Consider the following 20,403-nt stretch of genomic DNA (forward strand, 5'->3'; position numbering starts at 1 on the left):
GTGGAAGGCTGGGTGGCCCAGCTGAGCCCCCTGCACCACAGCAGAGCCTGCCTCTCGGCCCCCAGTCACAGCAGGCATTTGCTGCACCCCTGTGCCAGGCACTGCTCTCTCTGGTGAGAGAGTTTGACAGGAAATTAAAGATTAATATTCCTTGTGGCACCTGTGCCATCGGCACCCATGGTGCTGAGGGTGTGCCTGGCATGGCAGCCTGGGTTGGAGGGCTGGGGCTGGGATGCCTGAGGCATGTGGGAAGGCAGCAAGGGAGCTGCATGGGAGGTAGAGGTGGGGATGAGGAGGGAAGCATCAAGCCATTGTCACTGCATCAGCCATCCAAATCCAGGCAGGGAAATGCCAACCACAGAGCAGCACTGGGGCTGAAGTGGCTAGAGAAGTGGCTACAATCAGTTGAATGTCTTGAAGATCTGTGCTGGGCTCTCAGCCCCTTCCCTGTCTCCTTCAGCACAGGGGCTGGCCTGGATGGGGAGCCACCAGCTCCTCAAAGGGACACCCATAGCAGACCAAGGGATGCCAGCAGCTGGCTGATTGCCCACCTGGAATAGCTAGCAGAGCCATGCAGCTGAGCAGGCAGCCTGGTGCCAGAAGCATTTCCTCCCTCCTGACGGGTGTGGATAAACCCCTCTGGTGGCTCAATCCAAGCTCTGCCTGCAGCTGCTGCCTTGGCTACTGTCTATGCCCACCACTCACTCCTGTGGCACCCCTACCCCGATCCTGGGGGCACAGGGCTGCGCCAGGCCCCCTTATGCCCTGCACCCATTGCCACGGGCATGCACTGAGGTTGTTGGGACCCATTCCCCCACTGCCAGCCCTGGGCATGCACCTACCGTGACCATGGGTCTCTCCCCGGGATCACCAGGCGCCTTGGTGTGCAGGGATGTGGTTTTGTGAATTATGGCCCCTATAAATCCCGCTGAGTGCAAGCCGTAATTCTCAATATATTCTCAAATATAGTTCAATTATTTTTCCCATATATCATGGGGAAATTGCATTGGCGAGTGGCGGCGCTAAGCAGGGAGCACGTGGCGGGGCGGCGTTAATAGGATTGTGCATGGTATTATGCATGAGGTCGTTCAGGACACAGTGGGGAACCTCGCATGCTCTGGAGAGACGGGAAGGAATAAATCAGGCTATTAGCCCAGCACCTTGATCAGGTCTGCAGGGGACTAATCTCTGCAGCATGTGGGGATCCCAGCTGAGCTGGGCTCCTCTCAGGAGTTCTGTTCCACTCCCTTTCTGCATCTGCCTACGCACCAGGAGCAGAGGCAGCACTGCACACACCAGGGTCACCAAAATAGGTGGAACATGTCACCAGGGAGTGGGCATCCCATGACTGCACTAAGAACAGTCACTGAGTCAACTGGTGAGGCTGGTGGCGCATCCTGGGAAAGCCTCAGATGTCTGGGGACATTCTCTGGAAGACCCTAATCCTTGGCTTGAGCTTGCAGAAGGGCGAAGGACAAGCATGTCCCCAGCTAGGAACTCTTGTTTCAGCCCTGTGTGGAGTCCTATAGGCTCTGTGCTCTGTACCATGCTTCAGGTGGACACTGTGGGTTGCCTGGGCCAGCAGTACCTGGGGAGCAGCCACAGCCTTCAGGAAGGAGCATGTAATCAGCCGGGACAGTCACATTTCCTTCAGTTCCCATGAATATTTATGCAATTTGTACAGAGCTGCTGGAGCTGAGCTGCCAAGCTGGAGGGGAGATAGCATCCTGGTCCCCTGGCTCCCCCCTCGCCAATCCCATGGGACCCCCCTGGGCCTGGCCATGCCATTGCACACACCTTGGGAGTGGATGCAAGGGATATGCTGAGTGTCCAAGGTGGGTCTGGGCACTGCTGTGCTGAGTTTGAAGGAGGAACATCTACACCAGCCACAAAATGCACAAAACACATGAAAAGCAGGTGCTGGGCTCATGGGCTGCTGGTTGTGCTGCCTGCTTGCTGCCTGTCCACCTGGGAGAGCCTGGCAGTCTCAGAACCACCTGGGCTGGTGCCAGTGGAAATGGAGCCAAGCGCCAGGACAACTTGGTTGCATCTCTCCAGAGTGTCTCTTTTTTGGGAGCAACAGGAATTACTCCAGGACCCACCACCACAGGCTTGTACTGGCACCCAACACAGGGCACAGGGAGGGGGCAAGGGATAGCACTACTTTAGGTCCCAGACCTCTTCCTGGCCTGGGGCTACTTTGCAGAAGTTGGGCACCCAGGGCTGCCTTCAAGTCACAACCAAGCAGGATGCTCACTTCCCTCACACAGGACCTGTCCCGCTTGGCACAACAAAGAGGTTCCTGGTTCTTGGCAGATGCTGCTCACCCCCTGGCTGTATCCCTGGGGGCTGCCTGGCCCTGTAGTAGGTGCCCCACAGCAGACAAGGAGGGGAAGGACACGTTGGGCAACGATGGGGCTGGTGGTGCCAGAGCAAGCAGCGGGTGCAGGTGAGGTTTACAGTAAAGGGAAAAACAAATTATTAATCATGAGAGCAGCCCCAGCCGGGCTGTCAGGGCCGCATGGGCTCATGAATATTCAGCATCGGGCTGAGCACTAAATCTCATTTAAATGTCAGGGACCATTAGGCAGACAGGGAGGGGGCTGGGATGGCTGCTCCCCACTCTGTGCCAAGACTCACACCAACTGGACAGGCCAGGGTAGGGTGCTGGAACCCTCCTGACATGGCTGGATAGGGGTGTGCTAATCCACAGGGCACTTCTGCTAATCCAGAGTGGCTTCTGATAGCTGATGGATGCTGAAAACCTTCACTGAGAACCCAACAGATACAGACCAGCCACAAGACTTGCTCCCCCTGGGAAGGGGAACAAAACCTTCTGGATCATCTGCTCAGGCAGGCTTAGCCTGGAAGGAAACAGTCCCCCAGCCCCAGTTTCTCAGACAATCCGCCGTATTCCTCAAGGCACACACAGGAGCAACCCATGTTCTTCCCTGGGTGCAGAGCTGTGCCTCAGAGCATTGCCTGTGAGCACTGAGGCCAGGGAGGTTAAAGGAGCAGACCAGAGCTCTGCATACATGGCATCCTCCTTTTGAGCCCTCCCAAGGTGCCTGGGAACTACCCCTTTCCGTGCTAAGCACCCTCTCCTCTCGAGCCACCTGCCTGCATCCACCCATCCATGCTCAGCGTGGTGGCTCTGGGTGGTGCCCACAGTGGTGGCAGTGGCAGCAGGCAGCGGCAGGCAGCAGGAGGGAGACAGGCACGCCTGGGCACCCTCCCCGTGCTGGCACTCACCCTCTCTCCAGCTCAGCAGGGGCCTGGCAATTACATGGATACGTTTAAGCTCTTAATCCTACTGAAGATTATTCCAAGGTCGGGGCGCGAGGCTGGTCCCCATGCACTGCCAGGCTGTGATGCGTCCCTGCTGCCATCTGCCGGGATGGGCCAGCTGAGGGATGCTGTCACCCAGGCACACAGCAGCTCTCATTGTACCTGGGCCAAGAGCATCCCTCAGCCCATGGCATAGCCACAGCCATGAGCCTACTGGCACCTCCTGAAGGTATGAGCCTGCTGTGGGACACCCTGCCTACAGCCACTCCCAAGTGCTAGTGTCAGCTTCCCTCCCCTGGCTCCAGCTCCCTGTTGTTGCCTCATGCTTTTCCATGGGAAGTTTGAAGGGCGGCCATCCAGAGAATGAGGAAACCTTTGAAGAGATCTCTCCAACAGGGGACATCTTGGACTTGCCAAGGATTTGGCCAGGGACCCTGGTGACCAAAGAGATTGTTCTAAGAGATGATAAAACTTTCATCATCACTTGCACTGTCAGGTGACTAAGAGCAGTAAGTGGCTCAAAAATGGTGCAAACCAACCTGGGGGCACATCTGAAGCCCACTGAAGAGCAGGATCATTAAGTGCAGTGGCTCATCCCCTAGGTGGTACTGGGGTCTTCTGTGGGCACCTCCAGAAGAACACAAGTGCTTTACAGGGGTATTGCCCTTGCTTGAGGCATCTTGTATGTATGGTGGTAACTAAAAGTAAAAACGATGTCTAAGACAGGGGAGAAGCCCTCTGTCTGGGCAGTGTGATCTGGGATTCCTGCTCTTACTCTCTGCATCACTCAAGGGAAATCAGCACTCACTCCCCCTCCACAGTCCTGCCCTGCCTGCCCGCTGCCGACAGCTGATGGAGCCCTCCAGGACCTGGCATTTCCTCTCTGGGAAGATGTGTAAGTGCTGCAATCCGTCACTGTCCTGTCTCCCGTGGCAGGCCAGCCAGGCTGGGGAGCGGGGCTCTGCGGGGAGGGGCTGCCATTAGCAGCTGCAGGCAGTGCTGCTCCCTGGGGCCTGTTGCAGTGGATGGTGAAAGGGGGACACACATTGCACCTTTGGGTGCTGTCTGTGACTGCACTGCACCATTTTCACCTGGAACCAGATCCAGGTTCACCCCACAGGGCAGGGGCAAAGATGGGGACAGCACTGTGCCTGCTTCTCACTCCTACAGTCCCCACATCCCCCAGTCTCCTCAGAAAGATGCTCTTCCAGCCCTGCACATGCTCCCTCCTGCTGCATGATATGCTGGGGACCACCACTTGGGTCTCCTGCTTTCCCCTCATCCAGCTCCCCAGCAGTGAAGCCATATAATGCAAAAGGGCACAGACACACTCCCCTCCACACCCCATCCCACTACCACACCTCACCCCCTGTCCCACCTAGCCCCCCCAAGCACCTCAACACTGTCTGCATCCCAAATCCCTACATCTCCCCCTGCTAGTGGTTGTGAAAGTAAAAAAAAAAAAAAAAAAACCACCAAAAATTAATTATTATTATTAGGAAGAGCTAAAGCGGAATAGCAAATGTTATTTCTCTGGTAGATGGATGATAGTGGGGTGGATGATAGATAGCTGGATGGATGGATCTCTCTCCCTCCAAGCTATAACCCCCTTCCAATCGTTCCCTCTGGAGTGCTGCTGTCACCTTGTCTCTGCTCAGAAGGGCTTTTACTGGCTCACTGGGGGATGCACGAGAACAGGTTATTAATACATGGAGAGGGGGATGGAATCCATTTGACTTGAAAATAGCTGAGAAACTGAACTGCACTTTTAAAATCTGCTTTTAATCAGGAGGAAAAGAAGAGAAGTTTGAACAATTAGGGAGTAATGAAGAGCTTTGGAAAAAAAAAAAAAAAAGAGCTCTCTGAAGATTAGCTAAGATTTTTACAGCACTTGGAGAATTTAAAGAGCTACGCTGGTATCAAGCAAAATGATACAAATATTCCCTGTGAAAATTTCAGGCAGTGGGACCAATGGTGAGCGCCGGAGCCTGGATGTCCACAGGCAGGCACAGTGCAGGCTTGTTGTGTGCAGTGATGCTGTGCTGCCTGCACGATAGGGCAGGCAAGCTGCTGACAGCATCAGGGCTCACCCCTCACCCTTGCCCAAAGGAGTCACAGGAGCGTGGCCAGCAGGAACCCCTGGCTCTGCTGTGGATGGAGAACTGAGGAGGAGACTCATTCCCCAGTGCACAGCCATCACAGCCAGGCTGGATCCATCCCTGCCGCTCCAAGCTCTCAGAACAAGGGGACCCCATGGATGTGGGTTTCTGGGGGCTGGGGATACTCAGCGGATGGGCATGGTCAGGGACCACTGACAACACATCCCTGGGGGGATCACATGGAAAAGCATCCCTTGGGTACACCTATGGCAGACAGGTGGGGTGAGCAGACTCAATGCTAATGTTTCCTTCTCCAAACTGATCTCTGGCACCTGGCACATGGGCAAGCCCAGAGGTCAGCCCATCCATCCCGGTGTGCCGGTGGCTGGTCCTCACGGGTACCTGCCAGGGGCCCATCTCTAGGAAGCAAACGTGGGGGCTGCACAGCCGTGCACAGCAGCAGCTGGGTAATTTTCATGCTAAGTGAAAAGTAAAGTGCACAGACTCTTTATTAGAGCGAGCACGGTGCGGGGAACAATGAAGGCAGTGATGATCGTTAACTTTCTAATCGGAGGAGAAAAGTCCTCAATGCAATTTTTATGGTAATAACATCGACACTAAAGATAATTGCTCCCCGCGTCGCGCTTAGCACCGGGAAACAGTTTGGGAAAAAAACATTAATTTGCAGGAACTGAGCCAAAGTTTCCTTAAGGCAGCTGTTCCCTGTGCCACCCTGCCCCCATGCTGGCATTGGCTGCTGGCTGACCCCCTGCCCTGCTCACCATTGCCCACACCAGCATTCCTGTCCTCTCACTCTGGCCAAGCTGGGCTTGCACCATACTGTTGCTGGCTGGTGCCACAGGGCTCTCCCAGTGCTGGTCCCCAGGCTCTGCTCAGCAGGAGACACTGGAGGTGGTGCAGCCCACTGCTGCGGTGGTGGAAGAGGGCCAGGAACATTTTGGGTGATGTGATGGAGCACAGCATGTGCTGCAGCAAAGGGGATGTGTAAGGCTGCCCTGCATACCGGGACCACAATGGGCAGGGAGAGATGGGAGCTCGCATTCCCCAGGGAATAATAAGCGCAGGAGAAATTACAGCCAGGTGACATTTTAACGAGCTGGCGTCCTGCGTGGCATTAATATTCCAAGGGCTGTAATTCCCTAGTGGGCGTTTCAGAGATGAAAAAAAAAAAAAAAAAATAAAAAAAAACAGCTCAGTAAAATCAAATAAATAAATCTCTGCCTAAGCGTGGCATCTCCCCCGCCCCCGGCACAGAGCGGGAGGCACGCGGTGTGATTTCCCCTGTGATCCCCTGCCGCCGAGCAAGCAATCGGCTCGTCTTTGAGTGCAGCAGCAGGATGATTTATCCCGGCTCCCGGCGTCCCGGCTGGGGCGAGAGCGCGGGTCTGGGGATGATGCATTGGGCAGGAGCAGAGGTGGCGGCGGGGGAAAGGCACGAGAGCAGGGTGCACACATAGGCCACCACTCAATCCTAAATTAATTTTAATATTTGACAAATCAAATCTACTTAGGTGAGCCATGGCCCATGCAAGGGTGATTTATGAGGGTTTAGGGCTGTTGGCTCTGTGTGTAGCCCGTGTTCACAGCTGCCCGGTGGGGCTCTGGCACTCCCAGCATCGCTAATTCCTCCCTCCCCAGGGAGAGGGATACACACAGCATGTCCAAGTGACATGACAGTGGCAAGAAAAAAGTTCTGGCCTCTAGGTCCTGGCTTATTAGCTTGGCATGAGTGATGGGCGCTTTGTCTGTCCCAGCTCTGAGCCCACTGGCAGAGCTGGTAGCCCGGGCACGGCACTGGTCGTGGCTGGAGGTGGTACCCAATGCCCGGGATGTTCTCAGGAGCTCCATCTCAGCTGGGCAGGAACAGCAGGTTCTAGCATGCTGGGGACTGATCTCCTTTCTGTGGGGCTGCAGCAGTCTCCCAGGGGTTGGGAGCAATTATAAACCTGGGAGCTGGAGATGGTGTGAGTGGCACAGAACAGCACAGAGCTGTTCCCCAACAGGGTCATTTCAATCCCAGAACTGACACCAGCCTGCAGATTCATGGGCCCCAAGAGGTGACAGGAAACCTGATAGGTTTTAAGACAGCAACATGCCCTGAATCTGCAAGGTGCCTGAGCAGCTGAGGCAGGGAATCCGAAATGTTTACAGCTTCAGGGGACATGGTGACTGTGGAGCAGGGAAGGCAGGCTGAGCTGCCAGGGATGAGCAGACTACATCAGGGAGAGACTGCTGGCATTCCTGATATGCTGTTGGAAATCCTTCCCTCAGCACGGGCATCTACTCAGCAGCTTCGTGGGACCAGCAGGGGGTTCCTCAGGGAAGCCCAGTACCACCTGTGCCAAACCCACTCCTGCAGCAGATCCTAACATGGGTCTACCCTGGGCTGCAGAGGCATCTCATGGTGATGCCAGAGAACAGTCTTCAGCCCCAGTGCCCCCCACTTCCTGCCCACGAGTGAGGACCAGCCTGGACTCACTTCTTGATGACTCCTTTGTTCAGCCCTATGAGAGCCCAGGTGTGGAGAACGGGACTGCCCCCAGTCAGCCCTTGCCTGGATGATGCTACTACAGAGGCATGGCACTGGGCTTTGTGCTGGAGATAAACCCCACTTCTGGCTGCAACCTTGATCTGGGGTCTCTCAAGGGACCTACAGCACATCCTTATTGTAAGGGATCTATAGCAGCACATGGCTGCAGCAAGGCAGGCAGTCTTTCCAACTCTTCCAGCAGCCAAGAGGCTATTGTGTGTGAGGCCTGGAGCACCCTGGGTGGCTCTGCTGCCTACCCTGCCTTTACCAAGGGCCAGATGTCTCACAGATGTGAGACGTGGGAGAGAAAACCTATCTGCAGGGATGACATGCATGTCTAGATCCAGCAATTCTTGCAGTATAAAGCAGAGACCTCGAAGGTCTCAGGGGACTTTAAGAAATGACTCCAAGTTGCCTTGGCCAGTAAGGACTGTCTGTGAGAGGCGATAGATGTTAGAAGAAGGCAGTTTGTAGCCCTGCCTGCTCCTGTCCTTGGCCAGGCTTGAGGCTGAGCACTGGGGCCAGAAACTGCATCCCAGCATGTCCTTGAAGAGCAGCATGCAGCAGGACGGATGGAGGGCTGTGTGTCTGTGCAAGCCTACATCAGAGCTTTGTCCTCAAGAGCTGCCTGAGGTGCTGGTGGCACTCCCCAGCTCAGCTCCAGCCTCATGGGTGTCCCATCACCAGTGGTCACTCTGCACCAGCCCCAGCAGTACACAGTCCATGGGGAGGTGGGTCAGCCAGCTTGTGGGCACTGTGTTACAGCTCCAGCTCTCAGCAGAAGCGTATGCTCTCATAAAATATCTACATTTGGATGCAGAGATTTCCAGGGATCTTAGAACACTGTGCTGATAATTAAACATCTGCTCTGAATTTGTCTGTCTTCCTGCCTCTATGTCACTCTAGCCTTTGTTCTTCCCTCCCTGTTCTCCAGCAAGTGCTTGGGACCAGGATGGCATCCCCTGCTCATCACTCTGCCCCAATCCTGAGGCACAGCATCCCAGGCCATGGGTGCTGGGAGAGAGAGAGCTGTTCTAGGCACCCCTGGGAGCAAACAGCAGCTTGACTGACAGCACTTCCTGGGCTCACAAAGCTGACAGCCTGCCCCATGGCTTGTACAAGCCCAAACAATTTCTCCACCACACATTGCCAGCCAGTGTTTGCCCATGCATGGTCCCCTGGGCTGAGCAAGCAGCTGCCACTGCCATCCTGCAACCAGGAGAGCATCAAAACAACCTCCAAATTGGTCTCTGAGACTCTTCTGCAAGCCCCAGTCATGTCCTGCTAGGAGCAAGCATCCACTCTAGTTACAGTCTCCTAGGAGAGCACTGAGGGCTTCAGGCTGTCACAGAAGGAGCAGACCCAAACATGACATCTCCATGGAGCCCAGGGTATGGCAGGCAGGGCCACATCACTGCCAGGCAAATGGCACTGGGCCTGGATCGATGGGACCTGGCCATGCCTTGCAAGGGTTCTGACAGCTCACTCAGGAACGGGCTGGTGGTGGGACGAGCCAGGGACAGGGGTGGGTTCCTTACCCACTTACAGTGCCCCCAGCCCCAGCTGTGCCTGAACCTCTGCCTGGCCACCCAGCAGGGCTGATATGAGCTGGCTGCCCACACATCTGGCCCTGAGGGGCCATGTTCTGCCTGAACTGAACTCCCTGCCTGGCCACCAGTGGCAAGCTCAGCCGCCCCCAGTGCCAGCCATCTCTGCTATGTGCCAGCACCCATGGAGACAGCACCCTGCTGGGGTGGGAGTACAGGAAGCTGGAGTGGTAGCAAGGATGGGGAAGGCTCCTGGGGTACACTGCAGAGCCCCAGCTGCAACACCCCAGAACACTCCTATCACCTATCCCCTTTGTGACAGCAGAACAGCCCTATCCCTTGTCCCCCTGCCTGCTCCCTGCCCTCGCGTCCTGGCCCCCACGCTGTCTGTCACATCTGTCACCATGGTAAGGCAGAGATTAGCCGTAGACCCTCCGCTCCCGCCCCAAGCCACTGATTCATATTCATGAGACTTCAAAGCATCTCGCCTAGCTCCCCTGCACCAAACCTAATCCTTTGCTGCAGCACGGTGCCAGCAGCCCTCACTCGCAGCGCGGGGCCAGCAGCTGGTGGCCCCAGAGCTCTTCTCCTGCCCTCGCTGGCGGTGGCCATACAGCCACGCACTGATTGCTCCTGCTTCTCGATGGCAAGCCTGGCCGACCATCACGGGGGGATGCTCTGCAGTGTACCATGGGGATGCTGTCACGGGAGCCACAAAAATCAGGGGTTAGTAGCAGGGAGGCGATGGTTTGCATGTCCTCACCTGCACTCGTCCATCCCTCCACCCATCCAGAGGAGAGGGTTGTGCCCGCAGCTTCCTGCCTGGACCGCCAGCCCAGCAGCATCCCTGCATGGATCGCAGCGATACCACCAACAGCTCTTTGTTGGGGCTAATTGGTGCTGGAGCCCCACGCCCCCCCCCCCGCGGCGTCCCCTCCACAATCAGCAGCCAGCAGGCATCAGGCAGGGGCTATTCAGGGGCAGTGGGGCGTGCAGAGCACGTCCTTGCTGGGCAGCTTCCTGCTCCTGACAGGGATGGATCCTGCAGCACAGCACCAGCAGCAGTGTGAGGATCATGCTGGAGGCCGTAGCATCTGGAGGCACAGGCTGGACCAGAGCAAGTACCTACTTCCAGTCTGCCTCTGCAGAGCAGTGGGATGGAGGATGGGAGGAAAAGGCACCCAGGGGTGCCCTCCCATCACCCTGCTGCAATGTAGGTGCAGACAGCACTGTGGACCCCTGCAAACACCAGCGTTAGCCAGGCCACCTCCACCTCCAGCCAGTCTACTCCACGGCTGGATGATGGCAGTCTCAAACACCACTGGCCCTGCATGGATTGCCAGCAGCACTGTGCCACCTCCAGATGCTGGCAGCCCCACGGTGATGATGGTTCTGAGGAGGTGCTGGCACCCTCACATTCAGTTCTGGTGACGGTCGGGCAGCAGGTCCCCCACAGAGCCATCTCCAGATGGCGAAAGCCATTAGAGCTGCTCTTGCGCGCACAGAGCCATAAAGTTTATGGGCCTCATCATTTAGCTGTAATGGAAATAGTTAAATCTGTCTCTGTTTAAGCAAACTCTGCCCTCATGGGAGCGCTTGGTGTGGGCAGGAAGGAAAATCCAGCAGGCATCAGGCACCTCTTCTCACCCCCACCACAGGGACAGGCAGGACACCCCAGCCTTGGCACAGCCAGGCAGGTTCTTGCCATGCCAGGATGGGGACAGGCATGGGACACCAGCATGTGGTGTCTCCCTGCACTGCTGTCCCCAGTGCCTCAGTCTCCCCTTGGTGCAGGGAAGCTGAGAGCCACCTTTGGGGTGACCAGGCAGGATCAGCAAATTCCCTGCCAGCAGGAGCCAAGGGGTGAAGTGCGGGTGGGCAAGCAGAAAACACAGGGATCTGCAGACTGGATGAGGTCCACCTGGCTCAGGCCGGGTAACCACAGTTGTGTAGGGGGAAGACTGGGATTTGGCAAATGCAGATTTGATCTTCACAGGCAGCTGCTTTGGCCTAGCTCCCCAGACAGGACCTCACCTGGAGCCTGCCAGAGCCCATTGCATAGAGGGACAGAAGACGACATGATGCTTTGAAAGCCACATTTCATCCCTCTCCAGGCACACCCAGGAGCTGGATACTGGGGGAATATGACTGCAGCCCAGCCCAGCCTCAGGTTCTGAAGCAGCACCAGGGCAGAGAGCAGGAGGACAACAGAACCCCTCAGCCCAGCGCTGGGACAGGAAGCTGGATCCCCAGCTGGGAAGATGCCAGCCAGGTGTTTATAGAGGGCCAGTTTCTTCCCATCATCGCATGGAACAAGTGATGTCCCCAAAGCAGTAGGACAGGCTGGTGGTGCCTGCCCCACATGCAGAGTCTCAGCTCAGCACCCCATGAGGCCTCTCCCCCAGCCCCATACCTCACTTGGAAGGGGGTGAGGAGGTACTGGAGCTTCCCCCACCACCAGAGTGCATCTCCCCACCCATACTTAACCATGGTGGTGGGAGCTACCTGCTCCCCAGCATGCAAAGCATGATTAATTACAGAGTAAATCATTAATATTCACAGCTAATTAAAGATCCTTATCATGAATAATGGAGCTCACTCTCCGAGTTTTGGGACAAGGATGGAGGAGGAATGGAAAAAGCCCTGTGAAGAGAGGAGTTGGAGAGGGGCAAAGCTCTGAGACAGGGACACAAGAAGGAGTAGTGATACCCTCCATGAAGAGTACCTGGCTCAGACAGTGCCCTGGTAGGGGATGCAGGAGCTGGGCAGGAGTTGGGGTAGAAGGCATTGGGGCAGGCATGGGATCCAGACACTCTGGAGCAGGCAGCCCCAGGGGCTCCAGACATTTCTTCCCATGGGTCTCTAACCTGCCATCCCAGCACATGGGGCACCCTTCGTTCTTGCCCGATTTTGCAGATCTGCCCATAGAGCAGGGACTGTCTGAACCCAGCTGGCCATGCAGCCCTGGAGCCAAGCTAATACCTGCAGTGGGGCTGGGATGGGGCTGCCTGCCTGGTCCCCAGGGAGCAGGTGGGAGGGGAGGAGGGCACCAGCACTTTGCCTGAGCTCCTGTTATACAAATGAAAGGTTTTTAGTGGGAAAGACTCTGGGAGAGTAATACATCTCCCATATTGATCGCAGGCCAGGGACCAAGGCACGGCTTAAACAGTAATTGATTTCTAGCCGCCGAGATGTGTTGGGGAGCATTGATTTAACAGCACTGCAGACACACTGCTACTAATCTGATTAAAGTATTTAGCAGAAATGTTATTCTTTAAAAAAAAACAGAGGGAGGTGATGGTGCTGCCTGGGGCTGGGGGGCTGAGGCAGAGCTGTGTGAGCCAGGTCAGCACAGCACCCTGACAATGGAGCCAGGGGACAGCTCTGCACCCATGCTCCAGTGAGGGTGCCTCTGCCTTGGACATGTCTCCAGCCAGATGTGCTTGCAGCCATTCCTGACAGAGCTGCTAAGGATGCATAAAAGCCCAGCAGGATGCCACCAATTCAAGTCCAAGGACGTGTGTCGGCAGCACAGGTGACACGTGGCTGGGGCAGCCACCAGCTGCTCTGGGGACAGAGCAGATGCAGGAGGAGGTGGAGGAAGCCTGCAAAGGTAGTCCTGTAGGGAGGCATGCTGGGCTGGCAAAGTGGGCATATGGCCTCCACCAGTGCTGCAGCAGCCAGGGAGGTGCAGAAGCCAAAGTTTGATGGTGCCCCCAGCCCTGACTCTCTGTAGCCTGGGCAGGGAGGAGTTGCTGAGCCAGCACATCATGATCGCTGCTGGCTGCCCAGCCACCCCACATCCCCACATGCCCCTCTTCCTTGCCTCATGTCCTGCCATGGGCAGGCAGGACATTGTGGGGTGCTAGTGCACTCCATATCCTCCTGTCCCTGTCTTCCCCCACTGATAAAAGTGTGGACAGATGCTGCAGTGGTGGGGATAGGAGTCCCCTACACCATTCTCAGCCCCCACAGAGAGGCACGAGCTGAGCAGGTGGAGGGGTTTCTGCTGTTCCCCATCACACATATCAGCCCAGTTAATTAACAGGCAATATCAAACAAATAAATTATTCCTGCTTCCTATTGATTCTAATTTACTGGCCCCTGGAGAACCTGGGCTCGTTTATCCCACCTGTCACCCCTGCTTAGCAGCTGCACTAACATCTGCCCTGCTCCCTTCACCTTTCCAGTTCCTCTTCCTTCAGGGCAGATTTGGGCACAGACATAAGGCCCAGGCTGTCCCACATCACTGCCCATAACCCCTTGGGTCACAGCTGGTCTGCCACTTCTCTCAGGGATGGTGGATGCCCCAATGCCAACAGCACAGAGAGGGAGACTGGCTGCCCACACTCCTGGCACCCCCTGCCTCCCTGGGGATAGCTTTACCCAGGGATGCCTTGGCCTCTGCCAGACCTTTCCCCATCCCAGTGCCACCAGAAAGGGTGGAGGTGCCAGTTCTGGCTGCTCAAGCCTAGCTCTAGCTCCCCGTGGCCAGCTGGGTCCCCACATCTAGTGGGACAACAGCCGGATTGCCCACTGTCCTGGAGAGAGGCCACTGCCACTGCCCACGCACCAGTCTTTCATGCCTGCCTCAGCTGCGGGAGGTTGATGAAAGCCTGAGCCCCTCCCAGCTCCTGCCCCTATGGATGCCGGATCGAAAAATCAATCCCAGCTCAGCTGCTGACTGCACAGCCCTTTGCTCCCAAGCAGGCTTGGTTGGGAGATCCCAGGGAGGCACAGGGTCCTGGCATCCACCCCTGCCTGCTTCGAGCCTGAGTTCTCAGGCATGGTGGCAGTGGCTGCCAGGCCTTGACAAGTGTCTGGGCAGTGCCATGTGCCCTGATTATCCTCTGGCCAGGGCACTGCTGCCCAGCTGTGTCTTTGTCTGGTAGGAGCTCTCAGGCTCACATGCAGCGGTGCAAGTGGCAGTGTGTGTGCCCTCCTCTGGGCGTGGGGATGTTGGTTGGCTCAGCTGGGGGATGCTCTGTGCACAGAGCTGGTGATAAATTGGATGCAGCATCCTTGTCGCAGTCTTAGTGAGTGACCAGATGTGTTGTACCAGGGCAGCTGGAAGCTGACAGGGGCTGTGGGATGGGGTCACCAGCACAGCCTTCCTGCCTGCTGCTCCAGGTGCTATAAGTAGTTTTGCTCTATTTTCTCAGGATGGTTGGATCAAATTGATTCAGGCGAGATGCCACCAGCAGGCACTGTGGTCCAAGCCCACCCAGAATGTTCCATGCTGGGACAGGGGTGAGCTGGTGTTTGGCTTTGGAAGAGACATGCAGAGCACTGGAGTTACTCTGCTGAGCCCTCAATGCTGTCTGCACCTCACCAAGCCCTTGGACATCCCCCATGCTGCTTTCCTTGCAGAAAGCCAAACAGTGACGGCTCTGCTACTGTGCCAAGGGGTGGGTGAAGGAGAGCAGCAGATGCTGCTGAGTCCTGCCACCAAGGTGGCAGGGGTTGGGGGGCCAGCAGGTAACTCCCACTTTCCTGATGATTCATCTCAGGCAGCCGGCAGGAGCAGCTGGAGTGGAGAGCCAGAGCAGCTTCAGCTGGACCCGGATGTCTTGCCTGAAGCCAGCCCATCACCCTGGCTTCCAGCCCTTCTCTGAATCCACACGCCTGCTCCCACAAAGGTGCTTGCTCCTCATGGACACGTGGCAGTCATACCTGTGCCCAGGAGCTGCCAGCACCCCACCACTGACCCACCACCCCTCCTGCACAGGCCATGGGGTGCCGGGCAAGGTGGGAGGCTGCAGCTCCCGGCCAGCTTTTCGCGGTCCCGTGGCACCGTGCAGCTGGGTGCGTGTGGGAGGAGCGGCTGGCAGTGCCGCAGCCGGGAGATAAGCGCCCCTCTCGTCCTCATCGCATGTGACGGGAGGGAGATTTATGGCTCCGAGCTGCGATTTGTGCGCAGCTCCAGCACAGAGTATTGATCACTCCTGGTTGCTCCCGCTGTTCCCTCACCTCCCAGCCCCTCCTGCCTGGTGAGGTGGGCAAGCTGGCCCTGCCTGTTAACTCTTCCAGACCTGGGGACCCCGGGGCCAGGCAACCTCACTGTGCTGCAGCAGTCAGTGCAATAAGGAGCACCCCAGACCCAGGCTGGCAGGGGGAGACCCACTCCCCGGGCTGTCTTGCAGCCCTGTCTTTGGCTCACATCTCATACAAATGCTGCCTGCAGAGCCCCTGTGCCACTGCCTTCCCATCCTGACCCTGCCTGGGGTCCCAGCAACTGCACCTGGCAGGGCTCCCCATAGCCAGCACTGAGAAAGCCCAGAAGCAAGCTCTGGTGTAGCAGGAGTACCAGGTGCTCCCAGTGTGTTTAAGAGAGCTGGAACCATAGGGTTTTGCAGGTGCTCTGTGAGAAGGACCTGGACATGACCACAATGCTGGCAGCAGAGGAGGAGCAGAGGAGGAGCAGAGCAAGCTGGCAGCTGGTGCCATACTGGGGGGACGAGAGCCAGGCCAAGCCAGTGTCAGTGTTGAGTGTAGTAAATGCCAAAGATGGGACCTGGCAGGTGAGATGTGGGACTCCAGAAACCTCCCTGATGAGGCATGAGTAGAGGACAAAGGAAATGGGATGCTAGGGCCCATCTCTCAGGAGAAGAGCAGTGTTTTCCCTGGCCAAGCAGGGTTGGGTTGGCAGTCAGGATTGCCCCTTGGCAAGGAGAGGGACCAAGGGAGTTTGGAGGGTGCTGGAGAAGCAGAGCTGGGGGCAGGGGATGGCTGGTGTGGCCAAGGGGACAGAGGTGGAAGGCAGTGATAAGGTGACAGCCCAGAGGGAATGGGGCATGGTGCCAGGGATTAGTGCTGACAGTATGGGGATGGCTGGTGGTGAGAACGGGATGGTGCCCAGGAGACAGGGTGTGATGTCCACAGGCAGTGCCAAGGACACATGGACAGCAGTGTGCACCCAGCAGTCCTGGGGCCTGCCAAGGGGCACTGAGGGGATGGGGGGCAGCTGAGGGGGGACAGGGAGTGCTGGTGCCTCTGCAGCTGCAGCAGGAAACGATGTGTGAAATGAAGAGTTCCTGCCCACTGCCCAGAGGGACCGTGCAGCATATTGAACAGGGGATGGGGCTGGGGAGAGGGCTGCAGGGTCCCCAGCACTACATAGCGACCCTGACTGGGGGGCTGCTTTACAGCATGCAGCTGTGCCTCTCATGGAGGGGGGCTCTTGGCACAGGACCAGTGGGTGGCTGCTGTGGAGCTGGAGGCTGGGGAGGGCACCGCCCTGTTAGATCAAGCCCTTGCTGCCCCCCCTCTGAGGCACCCTAGCCTTGTCTACCCACGCTCCCTCCCCACTTGATGGTTTCCTGCTGCTCCACGGAGATAATTAAATCCGCTATTTTGGCAGGTTCCGCATCCCCTGCCAGGCGGATCCGCAATCAGCTTGAGAGGGCCTGGGGCTCCCACCTGCACACCTCTCCTGCCCTCCCCACTCCCGCACCCAGGCACCCTGCCTGGCCCTGCCTCCTCTGTCTGCCTCCACTCCTGGCCTGACAGCGTGACCTGCCTGCCTGCACCCTTGGGGACAATCCCGGGTGCTCACAGGAGAGCCAACACACTCCTCTTCTGTGTCAGGCATGCTTTTCCCACCAACTCCAGGGTCATAGCCACATGCCAGCTCCTATGGAGGGGTCAGCCCCAAACCCAAAACTTGACAAGCTTCAGAGGGATCCATCCAAGGGGTGTCACAAACCCAAAGCATGGGCAGACACAGCTCCCCGCCAGCCCCCACTCTCCATCCATCCCTGGTTCCAACCTTATCGTCTTCCAGCGGCACCCGGGGAAGCTTTAAATAATTCACAGAGGTGAGCTTCAGCACGGATGCTCCCGCAGGCACCGGGGTGCGAGCAGCCAGGCAGCGGCTGGGCAGCAGAGATAGCAGCGCTGTCTCCACCGGCTGCCCAGGGCACACTGGAACCTGCCAGCCAGGAAAAAAGGGCCTGGGCTCAGCATTCATGGAGGAAAAGCACTGAGAGCATCATCCTGAGATAGCTCAGCAGAGGTGGGAAGTGAGCAGGGCACCCTAGGAAACCTAGACCAGAAGAGGACCTTGCATCCAGCCCTGCACTGTGGCCGGGAGCTCTGCCATCTCTCACTGCCCTCCCCCTCCTCCTCTGCTCCCAGACTCCGGTGCAGGATCCCAGATTGATTCCTGAGAAAGCCTGTTGTTAAACTGGCAGCTTTGGCTGTAAATTCAGATCAATAATTTAAGAACTATTAATAGAACATTAACATATCCATTGTCATCTGAAGCACAAAGGTGGGGATGAAGGTGAGGGTGTCTGGATGACCTGCACAGCAACCCCCAGTCCTGCCAAAAGCCCCGGTGTTACCAGTGCTGGCACTGTGGGGAGAATGGCAGGGGTTGCTGTAACTAATTGCCAACTGTGTCAGGAGAGGAGGGGCACAACATCCATTGGAGAGCAGGATTATTGATGGACTCCTGTATCACACACACCATCACTCACCATGTGACTGTGGCTGCCACTCCAGCCCCTCTGTGGTGCCATAGACTGAGCCAAATGGGAAAACCACTGGAAACAGGTATTATCCCACAAGATGGAGTCCCCCCTGAGTGTTCTGGCTGCAGTCCCACTACCTGTGCTTTACACAGTTGTACTGATGCTATTCAATGCTTCCTGGGTCATCCTCTGAGCCTTGTGTCCCCAGCCCCACAGAGAGCCAGCACTGAACAAATCCTGTGTCACATCCTTGCCCCACCCTAGGACCTTCTGCATCTCCACAGCCAGTCTGGCACCATGCAGCCTGGCCAGGCTGTGGGGAGCAGGCAGCCCTGGCCAGCCTAGAAGGGTGACCTGGCCTTTTCCACCCACAGGTGATGCTCTTGGGAGCTGCTGAGTTGTGAAACCAAGAGCCCACTGCAACCCATCTCATTTTTGGAGGATTAGTCAGTGATCCTCTGCTGCCCAGCCTTGTAAAGGGTGGCTCTGGGAAGCAGAGAAGTTGAATTTCAGGGAGATTAACCCTGCTTCCCATCAGGATGGGAAATGGAGGCACTTCTCCTCATGTGAATGGGAGGAACAGCTGCCCCATGAGGGAACAGATAAAAGTAGGCTGACACTTACCTGCCAGCTCTGAGCAGGGTGGGTGGAGGTCACCATGGCCAGGCCATGGCTACCGAGGGATGCAGGCATCTGCTTGGGTGCCAGGCACTCACTGCCTGCTGCCCTGCTCTGGCTGTAGGGACAGCGTGTGGCACGTGGCAGTGTGACTGTGTGTGTGCAGGGCAATGTGTGTGGGGTTGGCAACAGTGATGAGAAGTCCTGCCAAGGCAGAGGTGCATGCAGGGCACGTGCAGGCATTGATGCCAAGGCAGTGGGACAGCAAGATGCTCACATCAGGGCCATGGTGTGCTCATGGCTGCCTGTACACGGAGGGAAGCAGCAAGGTGGGAGGCAGTGAGGTGGGCGGGCAGCTGTGGCATGGGCAGGGGTGTGAGCTCAGGGCAGGGTTGGTGCCTGAGCCTGAAGCCTGCTCCAGGACTCATTTCTCTCAGGGGTGTGATAGTAATGAGAACAGATGGGGCTAGGATTCCTGATAGAGGTGTCCTGGAAGGTGAGTGAGAAAGCGGAAGGAAATCTCTCTCTGCCTTCCTGGGCATACTCCCATGCAACCAGCAGAAAGAAGCATCTTAACCTCCATAAAGCTCTGCCTGGAAGGGCTGGCAGCACACTCTGTCCTGCTCAGGAGCCAGAGGATGCCACAGCAGCTCTTCTCACCTCTCCATCTGCCTGCAGCAGCCCCCCATCTTCCCATATGCCACAAACCAGAGCTGAGCAACCCTCTTTTGGAACATTAACATTTCCTCTCAGTGCTGGCAGCTCCTCCCTAGGATGACACTTGTCTCAAGGAAGAACAGGGAAGCCATCCCATAGCCACAGAGGTCAAGATGCCTCCTCCAGCATTGCTGGCTTGACACACCATCACCAAGCAGACACTGATCTTGCTGCATCCCCAGTGTTTCAGGGTGCCTGCCCAAGTCCAGGCACAGCCGTTTGGCACATCAGCTGGTCACCTGGGTTCCCAGGGCTGCAAAAACTCTGTGAGCTGCTGGCAGTCCTGTCCTTGGGGCCCAGAAGCACCCAGCTCTCACTTGGCGTGGTGCACCAACACAACCCGAGCGAGCCCAAGCCCACAGCTTGCCAGATCATGTCTGTGGATGGGAAGGGTTAACAACTGTGAGAGCAGAGCCTCCCCTTCCTCCCCCTGCACTGTGTTTTACAGGCCAAAGCTATTACCAGGAAATGTTCCCATCAGCACCATTGATCCTCTTGTTTACAGCCCTGTAATCCTCAGCTGTTGACTCAGGAGCAAAGAAGAGAAGAAGAAAGTGGCTTTATCCTGGCCATTGCCTCTGCCCTGCCTGCAACCCCAGACATCCCTTCTGCCCTGCCTGCATCCCCATGCAATGCCAGCCCAGCTCCTGCTCGGTTACCCTAGCTGACAGTCACCCTAGCCCTGCAGTGCCTGGCTGGGTACCAAGGGCTCCGTGGGAGATGACGGAGGGTGGCAGAAGCCTGTCAGTGGCAGTGGCCTGAGCTGTCCCACCCAGGTAGGTGGGGGTCCCCCTTCCCCAGCAGCACTCTCCCCAATCATGCCTCCTGACAGCTGTCAGACACCTGGTAGCAGGGCCCTGCACGGCAGTCCCGCTTTGTTCTCATTAGTGTGATGAGCGGAGCCGTCACGCTAAATTAGGGACCCTTCTGACTCGCAACTCTGCATCTGCCGAGCCAGCAGGGGCTGCCAGCCAGGAGAGCTGGCGCAGTGATGGTGAGCACCACCCGTTCATTGTCCCAGGGAGACAGCAGGCAGGGCTGTGGTGCCAGTTCCTGGCTTGGGACACTGGCCTTACAATGGCCTTGCAATTGTCTCTCCCCACCCCAGC

The 20,403-nt window shown here is 57.0% G+C and overlaps 1 protein-coding gene across 1 annotated transcript in view; it reads right to left on the reverse strand.

Annotated features, from left to right (window-relative positions):
- Positions 1-20,403, reverse strand: part of ASIC4 (acid sensing ion channel subunit family member 4) — a 63,422-nt gene that overhangs the window by 41,486 nt on the left and 1,533 nt on the right. The gene's annotated exons all lie outside the window — the stretch shown is intronic.

This window comes from Heliangelus exortis, chromosome 6 (assembly GCF_036169615.1).
Source record: "Heliangelus exortis chromosome 6, bHelExo1.hap1, whole genome shotgun sequence".
Lineage (NCBI taxonomy): Eukaryota > Metazoa > Chordata > Aves > Apodiformes > Trochilidae > Heliangelus > Heliangelus exortis.